Source organism: Vipera berus (genome assembly GCF_964194415.1).
Source record: "Vipera berus genome assembly, chromosome: 8".
NCBI classification, from domain to species: domain Eukaryota; kingdom Metazoa; phylum Chordata; class Lepidosauria; order Squamata; family Viperidae; genus Vipera; species Vipera berus.
The window spans coordinates 18,330,017-18,348,735 of record NC_138211.1 but is presented as its reverse complement, the minus strand read 5'-3'; the positions used below and the strand labels follow the sequence as shown (position 1 = coordinate 18,348,735).

Sequence of the window (18,719 nt, the reverse complement as noted above, 5' to 3'; positions counted from 1 at the left end):
ACAACTGTCACAGCATCTCTATATGATCAAAATTTGGGTGCTTGGCAACCAGCATGCATTTATGACGGTTGCACTAACAATCTTGGGATTGTTATTTCCAGCCAGCTTTCAACAAGCAAACTCAATGGAGGAAGCTAGATTTGTTTAATGAGTGCATGATTCGCTTAACAATTGTAGTGATTTGTTTAACAACCTTGGCAAAAAGGTTGTAAAATTGGGCCCAATTCACTTAATAGCTGCCTTAGCAACAGACATTCTAGTCCCAACTGTAGTTCTAATGCAAGGACTCTTTGTAATAGAAAATATAGGGTTCTGTTCATTAGATTCTTTCCCTATCCTTACCACTTTCTACAGAGGGACGATCGAGAGCATCCTGTCATACAGCATCCCTGCTTCAGACAGGAAGGCGAGGCAGAGAGTGGTGAGGATGGCTGAAAAGATCATTGGCAGGTCCCTGCCTTCCATCCAGGACATAGCACAGAAGCGTTGCTTGAGCAGGGTCTGCAAGATTGTCTGGGACACCACACATCCTCTTCACGACCGTTTTCCTTGTTACCTTCTGGGAGGAGGGGGCTCCGTGGTATCCAAAGCAGAACATCCAGATTCAGTCAGTGTTTTGTGCCAAACAGAATTAACCTTGTGAACTCTAAAGCTTCCTCCTTCCATTATGTATTCAAGATGGCAGTGATTAATATTTATATGTTACTTATATGTAAGGGTGTAGGTCTATACATATGTTGCATATAGTATGTTTAAATGTGTTCTGTATGTGTACACTTTGAGAGCAAGCAACTAAATTTCATTTTTAATGTGTGCTGTTGTGCCCACAGTAAAAATGATAATAAAGGTTATCCATCTATCTATCTATCTATCTATCTATCTATCTATCTATCTATCTATCTATCTATCTATCTGTTGTTCAGCCAGTGGGGGTTCCTGATTTTCTCACACTCAACTGTAAACCATTTAAAAGAAAATGGAGGGAGCCACTTCTTTCTTATGGACTGATCAAGATTTCTTGTCCTCTGTCTTCAGAGCAGCCCAGAAAGTCAGGCAGCAAAACACAGACGGCAGAAAACTCCCACCCACAGAGAAGAGTTTGGAAGGAAAAGCGGGACTTGTGACATCTAATCAAAACCAAACTCCCCCAGAAAGCATGAAAATTGCTCCACTTTTAGACAAGTCCCATGACCTTTTCAGCAAACAAGCTGCACTGACAAATTGCAGAAAAATCTGGGAAGGGAGAACCAGAAACACACACACACACACACACACACACACACACACGCCGCTCTTAAGAAAGAAAAAGGAGAAAAGAACATCATTTTAAAGCAGTTCGGGAAGGGAAAAGGACCCAGCTTGGAACATGCTGATAATTTCCAAATACTGAATAGGCACAGCAAGCAGAGAAAACAATTACTCACTGCAATTGCCTAGAGCAAAGTTTCTCAACCTCAATAAATTCAAGATGGGTGGACTTCAACTTCCAGAATTCCCCAGCCAGCATGCTGGCTAGGGAATTCTAGGACTTGAAGTCCACATATCATGAAGTTGTTGAGATTGAGAAACACTGGTCTAGAGAATGAAAGCTATTTTAGAGAAAGAAAGAAAAAAGTATTTCAAGCGTCCTATCCTAGGATACATTTAGGAAGTGTGTGCTTAAATTGTAGAGAATAAGGAAATGTTATCACTACCTGTGTGGACCACCAGATCATCTAGAAATTCAGCACTTGAGAAATCAGCTGCTGGCATTGATTGAAAGGTTGGTGGCGCAGAACAACTTATCACCATCAGAAAAGAGGTCAAGGTGATGTTTGCCCCAGGGAATTCACACTCTCTTACCACTGTACTAGTTAGCAGGGAATTTCCCAGTATGGTGTTCTCCAGATCCACCAGCAAACATTTGTTATTTCAGTGGGGAATAGAAATCCCAGATGTGTTAAGCACACATGGTTAAATCAAACTGTGTTTCCATACTGACTGGGAAATTATAAAAAAATGAAGTCCAACATATCTAGGGAAATAAAACAAATAGAAGATCCTCCAACTAGGTAACACTTTGCGTTGAGATATACTGGTGTCTCTACTGCATGCTCGTCTAATGAACTGCCGGTGGAACTTTGGACTGCCCCGGACCTTTGCTCGTTTTGCCGGGACCTGAAAACTTGGTTATTTGATCTTTCTGGCCTGGACTGAGGGGGTTTTAATTTAATTTTAAATTTTAATTTGTTTTAATCGTGGACTAGTCTTAATTTAATTCTTTTTAATTGTATTTATTTGTATTGTTTAATTCGCCCTGTAAACCGCCCTGAGTCCTTCGGGAATAGGGCAGTATATAAAATAAATAAATAAGTAAGTAAGTAAGTAAATAAATAAATAAATAAAACATAGAAAAATAGAATATTGTTGGCAGACATCTTCCATCTAAATTATCAAGTAGATGGTCTACAATTCTTATGGGACATGTCTGGGATACATGATACTCTAGCAGATTAGATCAGAATGAATGTATTGGTTTTTAAAATATTCCAGAACTAACTTCATATGTTTAATATACAGATATAAATTGATACGGTGCTTAAGTTAAAAAGTTTTTTAAAAGTAAAAATGCAGAGTTGGAAGGGACATAAACCCGTCAGGTCTAACTCTATCTTGTGCAGGAGTCTAAATTAAAGATTTAAGAGCCAGTTTGGTCCAGTGACTAAGGCAGTAGTCTAGAAAGTGAGAGCATTAATTCAAGCCCTGCCTTGGCCTGGAAAGCCAGCTGGGTGACTTTGGGCCAGTCATTCTCTCTCTCTCAGGGCAACCTATCTTAGGAGGCTCTTGCTTGGGGAAAACAGAAGGAGGAGAGTGTGTTGCATATGTTTGCTGCCTTATTTGTAAAAAGAGGAAGAAAAAGGGGAAGGAGAAGGGAAAATTGAAAGGAAAGGAAGCAGTCTATAGGGAGGGAGCTCACCACCTTCCTGGAGGTTTGATTCCATAGTTGAATTATCCCGATTGGATGCTTTTCTCACATTTAACTGAAATCTGCCCTCCTGTAAACTGAATATGTAATTCCATTTTCTGCACTCTAGGACAACGGATAATATACTGCATTGTGATTTTGTCCTTTGTGAAATTCTTCCAGGTATTTGGCAAGTGCTATCCTATCCCTTCTCATGCCTAAACATTTCCATTTCTTTGCTTTCTCTGCCCAGATCCTCCCTGTTCATCTCTGATTCTGCCTCAGCCAATTCCTTCTTTAATGTACTGTCCAGAATTGGTTATTACTTAACTGGGGTCTAAACAATACAGAACAAAGTGATAGAACTCCTGTGATTTATTAAGTATGTTTCAACAGCATAAACTTGTGTTGCCTTTTTGGCAGTTGACTCATATAAAAAGCAACTATGACAATTTGCATGGTTACTTTTGCTAATTGTATTTGTACAAGTATTTAAATACTTTTTTTGTTTGTCTCTGTTGGTCAGCCTGGTTTCAAGCTTCTTTTGAATTTATTCTTAGGGCATTAACTAGCTAGCCATCTATAAAGATTTTCTCTACATTTTCACCCAAGTTACAAACAAAACAGTTGGAAGAATACAGTACAAGGCAGAGGAATTAGTTTCATGAATGAATGAATGAATTTAATTTCACCTAAGTGTGGATCCAAGGTTTGCAAAATAGTTGAAGGAATGAACTGGGTCTTCACAGCTGTCTCCTCATGCCTTCTACTGCCTTGCAAACAGCAAAACCTCTACAGACCCAAGAAATCTAGTTCCAGTCTGTATAGTCTTAGCAACTCAAGCGAAAAAGCATTTTCCCCTAAGTTATGGAAACGGCATGCTGCAATCGTGATTTTTCAATTTATGCCAAGTGCAATCTCTCTTGCTTGCAACCTAAGACTCATCCTCATCTGCTCCACCTCTTAGGATTTACTCCCTTCCGTTATAGAAATGTCAATTGTACAGACCGCGTCTTTCCATTTTCACCCTGCCCAGCCCTTCTCCCTTCCCTTGTCCACACCGTAAAGAATACGGCTGCTTGGCTGATGCCTTCGCCATGCAAGACAGCGCCGAATGGCTGCTCGCTATTTACACAGCGAACGCTAATCTTACGCAGCAAACAAACCTGACAACCGAGTGAAGAGTAGCAGAAGAGGAAAGGCAGAACGGCGGAACACAAATGCACCCACGTACAGAATACAGGATTAGTTGCCAAAATAAATAAATAAATAAATAAATCAGGCTATACTTTTCACACATCGCAGAAAAATAATTTTGCAGCTATCTTATCCACCCACTCATCCCTTCCAACTCAACTTACTCTGAACTTCTGTTTCTAGCCTTGGGGAGCTGTTGGAAGGAAGGAGGGCGAATCTCCATGATTTTTAATTCCCTCCAAATGTGGGCCTTGTAAAAAAAAAAAAAAGAAAAGGGGGGGGGGGGAAGGGAAACCCTCTTTCCTTTTTCCCTGCAGCCAAACGATCGCCCCTTCCCCAGTCTTGCGCAACGCGAGGCGGGTTCAGGTGCCTTCCCAGCCGCCGGGGCCACCCCGTTCAGGGCAGGGAAAGCAGCGCTTACCTTTCTGGGCTCCCGCCTCAGCTCCGGGACGCAGGAAGGCTGCTTCGCAGAAGGACGCCGATGCAGGTCAGGAGGCACCTGACTTGAACGACGCACCTTTCCCACTTCCAAACAGGTGGTTCCCCCCCCCCCGCCGCCCAGCCCGACTGCAAAGGAGTCCCGGAGCAATTGCCACTTCCCAGCGAAGGCCTGATGGCAGCTCCAGGAAGGAAGGAAGGAAGGAAGGAAGGAAGGAAGGAAGGAAGGAAGGAAGGAAGGAAGGAAGGAAGGAAGGAAGGAAGGAAAGCTGCAGGCGACGTTTTTGCGCTCTTTCTTCCCGACGAGCTCCAGAGACCCGGGAGTGGCGCACGCCCCCCCTCTCCTCCAACTCCGAGGGCACCGGGGCTTGCTAGGCGCAGAGAGGCGGAGGAAGACTCCGCCGTTCCGGACGGGAAGCGCCGGTGTGAGCCTGCGGCTACGGTCTTCCCGCTGCCAGCTGCAGGGGGAGCAAATCAGAGGAGCAGCGCGGCGGGGGGAGGAGGAGGAGGAGAAGAACCCCCCCCCAAACCTTAAAATCAGCCAGCCAAAAGCCGCGGGTGTGGGGGAGAGCGGGGAGGGCGAACTGCGGAGCAGGAGTCGTGGATCCCTGCCGCCGCCTCCTCCTCCTCTCGCGGAGCCTGGCCCGGCTGGGCAGCTTTCACACGACCTCCTGGGCGCCTTGGCTTAGGCGAGGGCGAGGCCGCGCGACCCGCAAGGGAAAGGGGGCCACAGATGCCCTTCGCTCCGGAGTCTTCGCCCGGGCAGTTTCCCTCGGAAAGTCGCGTCAGCTGCCCCCGAAACCCCGAAGTTCCCATCCCAAAGACCAGCCCAGCGTAAGCCGAGGAAGAGTTCGAGGCAAAAGAGTAACTAAGGTTAAGGGAAGAGGTTTCTTCCCGATCACTTACGTTTTACTTTTACTTTAAAGGCAAAGACTGGGCGCTGGATTGCGTCCTCGAGTAACCAACAGTGACAACCATCAGCGGGACGTGTCGCCTTCAGAAGTCGTGGGTGCTTCCGTCACTGGAGGTTTTTAAGAAGAGCCCGGACAGCCTTCTTGTCTGAAATGGTATGTTGCTTCAGCAGCGGGGGTTGGACTAGAAGACCTCTAAGGTCCCTTCCAGCCCTATTCGGGTTGGTTGAACTACGGGCAACACATTCGGCAAGTTGCAAATGGGCTTTCCTGGCATTATTCACTTTGGGGGTTAAGAGGAGGGGGGTCCTGACTTCAGAAGCTGCTTAGGGCAAGAGGCTGCATCTCCTGCAGGTTCTCTCACTTCAAGCACGGATAGCCCAACTGCAGTGTGGAATTTCACCAACCGACTCTGCAATCTTCCAAGACAAGCCAACCAGTTGCAACAGTGGAAGGAAGCCGAAAGGCCCAGGGCTGTTCCAATAGAAGCACCCCATGGACGCTAACACCCCAATGCCCTCCAGATGTGAGGGATACTATCTCCAAGCAATGTAGGGTGGCTGGTTAATCTGAGACGTATGATCTCATAACTGTGCCTTGGGATAGAGGAGGCTGCTCCAAAAACAGCTGGACAGCATCTGCTGGGGCTTCTAGCAGCATTTGCCCTTGTGAAGCTGCTTGCTTTGTCAGGGTCCAAGTTTGCAGAGCTTCACACACAGGTTAAAACCAACCCATGGGCTGCGGAAAGTCTCTTGGATTTTCCAGGGACACGGCCAGAGTGGGGGAGCGAGGCCGAGTTCCAGGAACCAAGGCACCAAGCCAAAACATTGAAATCATTAACCGGGGAGTTGCACAAATTCACACTCTCACATACTTCATTCTGCCAGATTACAAAACAGCCGTTTGGGAGGCCTGGCAGTCAGAGAGAGAGAGCAATGGAGTTTGAAAAAGTTGTCCTGGATTTGGACACAAAGAAACAGCTACAGCCATGTGCACAAAGTGATGAAGGCAAACGTGTATGACATAGGGGAGGTAATGCAAGAACTGAGTCACCCGAAGAGGCAAATCTCCAGAGAGAATCACCATTATTTGTAAACACACAGAACCACTCAAGGGTATGGAAAAACAGTGTGCATGTGTACAGGTAGTACTTGAATTATGACCACAACTGAACCCAAAATTTCTGTTGCTAAGTGAGACAGTTAAGTGAATTTTAACCCATATTATGACCTTTCTTGCCATAGTTATTAAGTGAATCCCAGCAGTTGACACGTTAAGTGACTCGGTTGTAAAGTGAATCTGGCTTCCCCATTGACTTTTGATCGTCAGAAGGCCGCAAAAGGTGGTCATATGACCCTGGGACACTGCAACCGTCATAAATACACGTACATTGCATCCCGTACGGCTTGGAATTTTTGATTATCTCAGAGATTCCTTTTTTAAAATGTCAATTTGAGAGGCATTGTCTCAGCTCCAAATGTTGGAAACTGCATTGCTAATGTTCAGCAGTTCTGCTGAGGGATTCCAGAGAAGGGCTATGACAAAGGCTGGGGATTAGAGCCACAGGAGCTCCTGGCTTGCCTGCCCTGATATGTGAGACTCATTCAACGTGAAGGCATGGGCATCAATTATGCAACTCTTGGCAGGCATCTGGTTAGTGCGAGATCCCGTATCTCTCTTGTACAAAAAAGCATCTCCTTCTGCTAATAATGGGCAGGAGTTCTCGCCCTCACTTCTGGATGTGTTCCATCCGGATTGTAATCCAGGCTTTCAGTCAAGCCAGTGGCCCAGGTGGTTACACTGGCTGATTTCAAGGAATCTGTTCCCAGCATACCACCACCCTCCCTGTATAGTTTCGCCCACCCGCTTTGCTGTCCCAGCTAAAAAGTTTGCCAGGTTGTGTGCATGGAACAAATGAAGCAACGGAACAGGAATGGCCCAGCATGACTTTCCAGGGCTATTATACAAGGCTTGTACTCTTTCCCTTCAGTTCTCACTCCAGCTCATCCCTGGCCTTCAAACAGGGAGAGGAAGGAGAAAAGGGGTGACAGCAGACTATCCCACCTAAATACCGTATTTTCCGGCGTATGACTTTTTAACCCCTGAAAATCTTCTCAAAAGTTGGGGGGTCGTCTTATACGCCAGGTCGTCTTATACGCCGGAAAAAAAACAAATCAGTCGAGCGTCCCCGTTCTTGCAAAGCCGGGCCGCCCCGCGCAACTGAGCTAACTCCGGCGCGGCTCCGGGACACGGCTGGGCGGGAGCGTCGGGCGGCTCTCCCCACGCGAAGGTGGCGCTGCCTGTTGGCTCTTGGCCCGAGGGGAGGGCCTCGCGCCCGCCAGACTCACCTGTCACCAGCACCGCTCTCCCCTGTGCGGGGATGCGCTTCCGCCGGGCGGTGCTGTCGGAGACGAGCCAGCCTGGTGGCCGGGATCGGAGCTGCGCGCCGGACTAAGAGGCCGTTTCGTGAGGTGAGAGGGCGGCGGGAGGGGGGAAGGAGGAGGAGGAGTCCCCAGACGTGGCAGCTCTTCCCGCCGCCCGTGGAGCGAGGTCGGTGTCCTCATCAGCCGCCTTTGCCTTGGCCAGAGGGATGCAGGGTGGGCACTTTAAGAGGCAGGCAGGCACGGCGTCCCAGGTGGGGCGTGGGCGCGGCAGTCGCTCTCCCGGTTTGGCAAGTTTCCCGGCGGGTGACCGAAGAGCAGCCTCTGCCAGCGCTTACTCCAATGCGCTGCAACTAGGAGTGAGAGCCGCCGAGGACGGGAGAAGCAGAGCCAGCAGGCAGCCCCCATTAGCGCGGCGCTGAGGGGCAGCGGCAAAACGGCCAGCAGCCCCATGCGCAGCAGCAGCCGCCGGCTCAGCAACAGGTCTGAGCGCAGGAGCCGCACCGCCAGGCTGCCCAGGAAAAGCAGCCACAAACCCGAAGGTAACAGGTTGCGCGCACAGTGGCCGCACAGATCGCTCTGCCAACGTGCCGGTGCTCGCTCGTGTGTCTACGCACGCCCTTGCTGTTGCAGTCGGTTCTTCTCAGGATGCGCGTCCTTCGAGGGCGGCTTGCAATCAGCGCACCGTCGAGCCCATCCTATTTCTCCCCCACCCCCCTTTTTGAAACGAGGCTGCAAAAATAGGCAGCAGGGTGCACATGCGCACGCCCTCTCTTCCCCCTTTCTAAACTCCTCGTCCAAGCGCCTCTTAAGTTGCCGGGCGTGCCCTGGCTTCTTTTTGCGTGGGAAAAGGCTACGGCACTATATCTTTGCAAGCACGCATCTTCAGCCGCGCCAACACGAATTTGCGCCCAGGAAAAGCAGCCACACCGAGAGGCTGCACGCCCAGTCCAGCTCCATGAGGGGCAGGGCGGGAAGCCGGCCGGGAAGAGGGACCGGGAGCCCGGGCCGAGCACGCCTCGGCCGACAGTGAGAGGGAAGCGCACGAGTTCTAAAAAAGAGGCTGTGGGCGGAGCTGCCCCGCCCTGCGCCCAATGGGAGAAGTTCAAGGCCTGGGGGGGGGAAGCAGAAGGGGCGCCGGCCGTGGCGGGGTGGCGGCTGCCCTCCGGCGCTGCCTGCCGCCTGGGAAACGCTGCGCCTCGGGGGATGGCAGAAGCGCGGGAGCAGCGGGAGGGCCGGCGGGGCCAGTCGGGCCTTCGCCTCCTCTGCGACGGGCAGGGCATGTAAGTATTTTCCGGCGTATAAGACAAAACCTTCAAAATCTTCTTAAAAGTAGGGGGTCGTCTTATACGCCGGGTCGTCTTATACGCCGGAAAATACGGTATCTGTGAAGAACTGAGACTTTGTTCAGGCTACACTGCTGTCTGCCATGTATTACTGTCTGCTCTTGGCAAAGTTTCATAGATGGTTCCCGACGGTCTTTAGACATGACTCGTCTCCACAAGTCTTGGAAAGGTTACCTAAACTACCAAGACAGCTTTCCATTGCATCAAGAACGTCAGTTAAAGGGCTAACAGGGAATTGAGACCCGAACAATGAATTTCAATCATGAGTTCCTGGACAAGCTCAAGCCTACAGAGCAGCAACCTGCTTTTACAAGTTATGGCAAAGATTATCGAGGTGATATGAGATGCTTTGAGCATTAACAAACAACACTTCCATAAGCAAAGAAATTTGAATGTCTCGTTACTGAGGTCCGCTGGATATCCACAAACACAGCAGAAAGTGGCAGAACTAAGGTACAAGTTAAAAGCAGGGAGTATGTAAGTTGTCAGAATGCATCAGTGGATTTGCGACTGAGAAGTGATTTTGAAGCAGACAACCTGGCTCACTGCTCTAGCCTGAAAAGTAAAACCAGGTGTTGCGCACAGCACTGTGTAGATTTTCTATAGACATATTTTACCAATTTTGAATGATTAAAGGAGGAGGAAAGACTATCCTATAGTCTTTTCCCTTCCACCCAAGTTCCTTTTCTTGTCTCTGTAGAGAATTGGCATTTGGGGGAAATGTTATGTTTTGTTATGTTTCTATATCTGCATATTCTTCCCAGTGAAACCTCCTGAGGCTGATTTTCATTGAAAACAAAGAAAATTAGTGAGTTTTCACTTGGCAAACTCTTGTTTAATCCTTTGCTAACGATGAATAAAGCCAAAAATGCAGGGGGGAAAGCTCAACAGTGGCTAGGCACATTTTAAAGATTGCACCATCAACTTTGGGGATTTCATCTACAATATATTAATCATTCTAGTATGGAACTAGATGTTTTTTCACGCATTGCAGCATCCGGTGGTCAGGTGATCAAAATTTGGTTGCTTAGTAACCGGCATCTATGATGGTTGCAGGGTCCCGGGTCACGTGATCACATTTTCTGACTTCCTGACCAGCAAAGTCAATGGCAAAGCCAGATTCACTTAACGGTGTTACTACTAACTTAATAACTGCCATGATTTACTTAACAACTTATAAAATGGGGCAAAACTCACTTAACAACATTCTTGCTTAGGAACAGAATCTTTGAGTTTAATTGTGGTCATAAGTCGAGGAATGCCTGTAATGACTTAAAATATTATTTACTGGGAAAGGCAAGGATTTTGGAGACACTGCATACCTGAACAAGGCATCGGGAACTGTTTTCTGAGGGATTGTCTAAACCAGGGGTAGGCAACCTCGGCTCTTTTATGACTCATGGACTTCAACTCCCAGAATTCCTGAGCCAGCCATGCTGAGGGGAAAGGGAGAGGTTTCCAAGCTGAACCATGCTGGCTCAGGAATTCTGGGAGTTGAAGTCCATGAGTCATAAAAGAGCCAAGGTTGCCTACCCCTGGTCTAAACCGTGCTCTGTGCTCATCAAACTAAGAAGCCCCTTTTAACAGCATTTATGTTACAGATCACTTAAGAAAATGTGTTAATGCTGGTACAAGTTATGGTTAAATTAAATAGATTCAGATCAGGGTTCTGAAAGCAAGATTTGGGGAATGACATAACTTTGAAAAGCTGCACTTTAGTATCAGTATCACGTCTAACATAGTTATATGAACCACAGAAACCAAGTTCCATTCTTCCTTAAGTCACCAAGAGTACAATTTTATTGCAGTCAATGACTGGCCAGTCTTAAGTCCATATTTCCATATTTAACATGCACACAGGCGGTCTCTCATGGTGATTCCTATACAAGATTCCTTTACCAATCACTCTATAAGATATTTTGGTGACTCAAGATGAAAATCCAAACTCTGAGTAATCAGCATAGTGCGTAGCCTGCCAAAAGCTTCACACAGAAGATTTGATAAGATTTGGAAGGATTTTCTGATGGATTCCTGTGTGATTCATGGAGTACATCTGTACGCGTTCTGCATTATGTCCAATTTTTAAAACTTTTTCTTAAAAAGCCATCTCCCAATGAATCCATGAGTGTGTGAGTGCGTGTGTGCATGTACCAGCTCCTTTTCCCTTCTCTATTTCTTCTGTATCCCTGCAATTTAGCCACACACACACACACACACACACACACACACACACACACCCTCTCCTTTGGATAGCTTTGGCTGAGAGTGTGTTAAAGGATTCCCAATATGATTTAGACTAAACATAGATCTGAACTCAAGTCTCCCTCCTCAAAATCCAGAACATTAGCCATTACTTCCATTTCATCTTTCCCAAAACACATCAATGCTTTATGGGCCTGATCTATAAGAGAAACAGGTCTCTTTTAGACTCTTGTGTTTCTGTGTTAAATGGATAAATCAACATCCTGCAGATATTCAATATTTGTATTGAATATTTCCTCCAGTGAAACAATGCTAAACTTGCTGCAGTATTTGATTGTCCCAAAGATATTATCATTTATTCTCTATTTTTAAAAAGTCTGTAAGTTGATTGCAAAAATGAATTCTCCCTTATCAGATCAGTATGATTCAGACTCTGAATGTAGCTAAATTTTATTATAATGCTACATGTCAAGTTAGGCAGACTTAATTGATGAACCCATCACCAATTGTAATACACAGTCCTCAACTTACAACAGTTCATTTACTGACCATTCAAAGTTACAACAGCACTGAAAAAAATGTTTTATGACCATTTTTCACACTTACGACTTTTGCAGCATCCCCTTGGTCATGTGATCAAAATTTGGATGCTTGGCAACTGGCTCATATTTATGACGGTCGCAGTGTCCCAGGGTCATGTGATCACCTTTTGCAGTCCTTCTGACAAGCAAAGTCAATGGGGAAGCCAGATTCACTGAACAACCGTGCTATTAACTGCAGTGATTCACTTAACAACTGTGGCAAGAAAGGCTGTGAAATGGGACAAAATTCAACACGTCTCGCTTAGCAACACAAAGTTGGGGCTCAACCGTGGTTGTTAAGTTGAGAACTACTGTATTTCATCTTGTTTTGTTTTTACTTTATTTGTAATGTGCTTGTTTGCAATTCTCATCACTGACTAATAAAAATATTCATTCATACTTCCTTATGATAAGGGAGTTAACATTTCCATAACTTAAACACTGTAGATTAGCCACAAGTCATCTGTAATGACTTCCCCGCACCAAGTTCTCTTTGCCAGGTAAGTATCCTTCACAACATTATTTTTTTTTGTGATGTCTCATCAACATTATGCTGGAGGCTAAACCCCTTCTTTTCTCATACATTGTGCTTTTGGATTTTCCCTTGAAATCCTAAGTGGGAATATTGCCAGGAAATGCCTGCTAACAATAAGTGCTTTCAATGATCAAATTTTAAAAAAAGAGCCCCAGAGCTTTGTGCAGCTTTAACCAAATCATGAATCCTGTAAGTGCCTAATACATACTTTAAAAATAAAGTATAGACCGCAGTAGGCACATTTCACATGGACATGCTGTGCTTACTAAAAGAGGCAAACTACTGCTGCATCTTATCTTCAGTCCCTCCCCTCTCTCTCTCTTTCTGTGTTTGTGTGTGTGTGTGTGTGTGAGAGAGAGAGAGAGATGGACATTTTATTTATTTATTTATTTATTTAATTAAATTTTTATACCGCCCTATTCCCGAAGGACTCAGGGCGGTTTACAGGGCAACATAAAATACAATATAAAAATAGTATAAAATTAAAATAGATTAAATTAATTAAGCCCAACAATTAAAACAATATTAAAAGCTAAAACCCCTTCAGTCCAGGCCTGATAGATCAAAAAACCAGGTTTTCAGGTCCCAGCGAAATGAACGCAGATCGGGGGCGGTCCGAAGTTCCGACATTAGGTAATGAGAATAATTGAAAATTGAAACGCTATTGTTTACCTCTTTTCAATTATATGAAGAAAATACAGACAAAATTATTTTCCACCAAAGAGTAACAAAAAAGGAAAACCACATCCACCAAAGAGAGATATTCTCCAAGACCATTAAATGGCTCAGAATGAAATTGAAAGAAGGGTGGATGCTTCCCTGTTTTTAAAGCAAGTTTTGTTTTCTGGGTATTGCGATTTTTGCCTGATAAATAAGGAAACTGGGTATTCCCCAGTCTGACGAAGGAAGGGTTTACATGGCTGCCAAGTAGTCATCTGTTCTAAGAGCTCAGTTCCTTTGCTCGTGTCATCCTAGCTACACACAAACACACACACACACACACACACACACACACATCGGTTACCAAGTGACAACACAGTGTGCTAAGGCCAGATGGACGATTATGTTTCCTTCGTGTGAGCTATTGAAACTCAGAAGAGCACACGAGGACTGATCTGTTCCCCTATAGTAGTTAACAAGGTGTCTGCATTGGAGGGTAAGATGAGAAGGCAACTCTCTGCCTCCTGGCTATGATCTCTAGGTCAGCAAAACTACAGGGACTTTATGCTAAAAGACCTGCAGGAGGTTTGGGAAATGAGCTAGAGCAGGTTGAAGAACAAAAGAAATCTCTGTACGAGGTAATATTTGTTTTGTTCAGAAGGCATATAGATTAAGCACAAGCTCTTCCTGATTGAGCTTCCGTCATGGGGCTGCAGCCAACTTTTATCTATAAAAGCTCTAGTATCCTTAAGTACGTGCTGAGTATTTCTGGCCATTTATTTTCCTCTTGAACATACGCAATGCGTTTTAAGTTTCATGGGGACAAAAGCTCCTTCCAACTGTTTTGAAAGCATCTCATCCTGTTGAGAAATTTTGCCCTGATCACCTTCTCAATTGGCTTGTGAGTTGATCTAGAATGGCCAGGTAGCCCTTGACTTACAACAGTTTGCTTAGTGACTGAAGTTACAACACCACTGAAAAAAGTGACTTATGACAATTTTGCACACTTATGACCGTTGCAGCACACACACACCCAGGGTCACATGATTTGCATTCAGATGCTTGACAACTGGTTCTTGAGGGTTGCAGTGTCCTGGGGTTATCTGATCATATTTTGTGATATATATTTTTTTGACAAGCAAAATCAATGGGGAAGCCAGATTCATTTAACAACCTGTGTTACTAACTGAACAAGTGCAGTGATTCACTTAACAACTGTGGCAAGAAAAGTCATAAAACGGGGCAAAACTCACTTAACAAATTTCTCACTTAGCAACAGAGTTTTGGGCTCAATTGTAGTCCTAACTCAGGGACTAGCTGTTGTCAAGGTAAGGCTTTCCTGTTTGTTTTGATAGGCCTTTCCTTTTCTGCGTCTCCAGAATCTTAGAAAAAGAGAAAAAAAGGTAACTGTGTCCTTCCAGATATTGTTTCTAGGCAAAATGCAGGAAATTGGATCCCCACAGGCCACGTACGGTTTCTATCTGGCCAGTAACTTCCTTCTTGACCAGCAATAGGTTTGAAAACTGCAATTGGTTTGTTTTATGCTATGACAATGGCCAGGATCTCACGACAGGCTGAACCAATCAGTTATAAACTAGTGTAGTCTGACATACAATCTGTTGTCTCAGCAAGTGGGTCCAAGGGAAAATGTAGCCCTCAAGAATTAAAACCAACATAACTACGTCACCACTCTTTTTTTTTTTTATTCCATTTATATCCCGCCCTTCTCCGAAGACTCAGGGCGGCTTACAATCTAAGCACAAATCAACGTGCTTAGCAATAGCCTTCATTCTATGTATATGCCTGCTTATTAGGGCTTTCAGCCCCCCCCCCCAGCTGCATTTTACAAAGTCAGCTTATTGCCCCCAAAAATCTGGGTCCTCATTTTACCTACCTCGGAAGGATGGAAGGCTGAGTCAACCTTGAGCCTGGTGGGATGCGAACCTGCACTAATTGCAGGCAGCTGGTGTTACTTAAGGAGGCATTAGCCCACTGCTGCACCAAGGCTTGCTGCATGGTTTTGATTTTTTTGGAAAAATAAATGCAAAGTAAAAATAAAACCTCACAGTTAGAGGGGATTAGATCCCACACTATAACATAGAAGCATTTTGGAGAGGTGATCAGGGGAGTCCACTCCCTAATTCTCTTCCAGTTGCTTCTCAAATTTGCTTCGGTAAGCAGTGATCCCAAGATGCACCTGAAACACGCCTTCATGTTCAATCCGATCCCCGCCTTTCACTGGTATGATGATTTTTTTTGTTTCCTGCTTCTTCCCCAGAACTTGTAATGTGACTCATTTGGACTTTAGCCTTTGTACAAATTGCAAGCAAAGCCAGCACCAGTTGAGTGAGGCTGAGCCAAGAACTGCTGAACAGGCATGAAAACAAGAATGTGTTACATAGCTGGCGAAACGGCTCGAGTGTCAATTTTTTTACATTTACTGCAAGGCTGTTGTTAACGTTCCCACAGATGAAGAACACGGGAGAATTTGTGCCATCAGAAGATGTCTGTCTCTGAAGAATGAATTAGACATTTATTCTCTAATTTAGAAATTTCTTCGGAAGCCTTAGAAAGTAGGAGCTGCCCAGTGAAATGTCTGCAATAACAGAAAAATCTGAAACTTCCCTGATTGCTCGGCCACTGTTGCACCATTCTTTTTTTTAATTTTATTTTAATTCCATTTATATCCCGCCCTTCTCCGAAGACTCAGGGCGGCTTACAAGCTTAGCAGTAGCCTTCATTCTATGTATATGCCTGCTTATTAGGGCTTTCACACACACCCCAAGCGGCATTATTACAAAGTCAGCTTAATTGCCCCCAACAATCTGGGTCCTCATTTTACCTACCTCGGAAGGATGGAAGGCTGAGTCAACCTTGAGCCTGGTGGGATGCGAACCTGCACTAATTGCAGGCAGCTTGGTATACTGTGGTCCTGCTTGGATATACTGTATATCTGCTTTTCTTTCAGAACTCATAGCAGTGCACATAAAGCATTCAACTTTTCTCTACAGCAAACTCTCAGGTAATTGGCTTGAGAAATGGGGAATGACCCACAGTCCCCTTGAGAAGCCTCGGTGGCTGAGGGTGGACCAGAACCCAGGTCTCTCTGCTCGTAATCCATCACCTTAATCACGACAGTACATTGACTCGGAAGTCACTGGGGTTATATTTAATTCACATAGAGGATAGGTTTGCACAAGTAGCCTGGGTTAAAATTGAGTTGTTTAATTTGTGCTATTATATGTTGCTGGAGCTCAACCACCATATTGTAGGAGAAGGGATGGCAGAAGCTGGGGGTGAACTGAAAAGGGGATCAACCTAGAATCCCTACAAGAGGACTAAGCCCCATCCTCCTGAATGCCGTTGACCCTTACCTAAATAGATGCCGACAGTTAGTTGAGAAGATTCCTGTGCATAGGAGTTTAGCAATAAATAGGTTTAACTGAACCTTCAGGTGTCAAGCTGCCTTTCACACCAGACACATATTAAGTTATAATATGGTTTGTCTGAGCAAGACATGCTCTGTGAACACAACCGTTTTTGATTAATCCACATGTAGGGGTTTGGTGCGTTAGGCAAACCAAGTTAGTGTATACTCATGATGTAGTAGTTATAACCTAGTGGTTATAACATACAGTAATTGAATCCTGTTTCAGTACATGTGTGATAGCAAGGGTTTTAGAAAATGCATGACAAACCATGATTGAACTGGGTGGAAAAGCAGGACAAGGGAAGAAATAGAGGGCTTCAGCTTCGGCCAAAACAATGAAAACAATTGAAAAGAAGCAGGAAAGTTTCAAGCTAGGAAGTTGTGGCATTGCCAAGTTGTAGACTGCAATTTCCCTCTTCCCCTAACTTTGGCCATGCTTACTAGTGCTCACAAGAGCTAGTATTCTACAACATCTGGAGGACTCCCATTATTGGATGTCTATGGCAGGATTTCCCTCATTTTCTTCTGCTGGTTGGATTGGAAGCAAGAAACACAGTTTTGACTGTACACAGGTTGTATAAAAGCACTTTTTTTTTTAGCATGGGTCAGACTATTTGTCCATTTTATCGCAAAGATGCACGTTTTCAAGCAAAAGCCCTTCAGGGATTTTTGTCTCAGTTTTTTGGATAATCCACGTTGAAGGTGCAGCTCTGTGGCTGAGATGGGACTTTGTCTTCCAGTTACAATGGTCGGGAATACTGTAAGTTGGAGTACCAATTCATCAGGGAGTGCCAGTTTGGAAAAGGCTGCTTAATACCAGGGACAATTCATCCCAACCTACCTAATAATTTCAGTGACATGTATAATCAATGCACATAAACCACCTCAATCCATCCTAGTTGCTTTACAGCAAGGATGTCCAACCCCCAGACTGGTATAGATCCATGGCCCGTTAGAGGAACCAGGCCATGCAAGCAGTGGGTGAGCAAGTGAAGCTTCATCTGCACATGCACAGGATCTAGGCTGTGTGCGAAACCATCCACCCCGCCCCACCCCCATCCATGGAAAAAAACGGTCTTCCAAGAAACTGGTTCCTGGTGCCAGAAAGGTTGGGGATGCTGCTTTACAGTATCAAGTTAAAACTATAATCAGACTTCATCTACAAAGCAGCAGTACCCCCTGCTGGTAAAATAAAACAAAGCTGTGTCAGCTCCAAGAACTTTGCCTGCTCCTGAAAAAAGTTCTCATTAGCTACCCTTGCATCTTCCCACTACAATGTAGATAGTAAATCAATAAATTAGACAGGTGTAATATATTCGCTCCTTTCACTTACCTTGGGGCCCCACACTCAATTTATCCCACTTTGGATCTATTATGCGAAGACCTAGCTCCCTAGAGAAGCCTGTCACATTTATATATTAATTTATTAATTCAATTTGTATACCGCCCTATTCCCGAAGGACACATGGGGAAAGGTGGAAGAAAGGACAACCAGCAACAAGGTGGAGAAACTCGGCTTCAGTGGCGGTGGGGACACCGTCGAAAGACCTGAAAGACCACGTTAAAATTTGTCATGGAGAAATCTGTTATGTGGTTGCTTGGAGCTGACAACTTGATGCTACATAATCAATCAATCAGTCAATCACTTGGACCCCAAGTATAATGCAGGGGGATGAAAACCAGTCCTGGGTCTGTAGAGAAGCCACACAGAAGTTCATCATGAGCAATTTCTAAAAAGGAACCATGGGGCTCAGAAACCATGCAAAGTCAGGCCTGCTTGGATATAAATGGCAGACCATCATTCACCACGATATGCCATGGCTGGATGCTCAAGTGGAAGGAAAGATTTGGAAAGGGTGATAGGAAACCATTTCCATTGCCAAGGAAACAAGCCCTCAGATGGATTAACCACATCCATGTCCTTTGATAGCGTGGCTGAACTGACATATACTAATCATTGCTCTGGATGAGAAATAAGCACTACAGACTTGGCATTATCTGTGCCTTTATGAACATGCATGTCTTGTAAGCTACTCTAAGCTCCAGAGCAGAGAAGACAGTTCTGGAAATAAACTAAAAGGCCCCACTTCTCTG

At 45.2% G+C, this 18,719-nt stretch overlaps 1 protein-coding gene and 1 long non-coding RNA gene across 6 annotated transcripts in view; one reads left to right on the top strand and one right to left on the bottom strand.

Annotated features, from left to right (window-relative positions):
• SORBS3 (sorbin and SH3 domain containing 3) overlaps positions 1-5,190 on the bottom strand; it is a 66,207-nt gene extending 61,017 nt beyond the window's left edge. For 4 of the 5 annotated variants that reach the window (XM_081333477.1, XM_081333481.1, XM_081333482.1 and 1 more), the window contains exon 1: positions 4,563-4,772. The gene's annotated coding sequence lies outside the window, so the exon portion shown is untranslated. Of the gene's footprint in view, positions 1-4,562; positions 4,773-5,109 lie in introns of those variants that run through there. The other variant, XM_081333480.1, reaches the window with a different exon arrangement.
• Positions 5,191-5,193: 3 nt separating this feature from the next.
• On the top strand, positions 5,194-15,836 carry LOC308671355. The gene is made up of 3 exons (XR_014027176.1): positions 5,194-5,413; positions 5,506-5,646; positions 15,474-15,836. It is a non-coding gene; the product is annotated as an uncharacterized lncRNA (long non-coding RNA).
• The last annotated feature ends 2,883 nt before the right edge of the window (positions 15,837-18,719 follow it).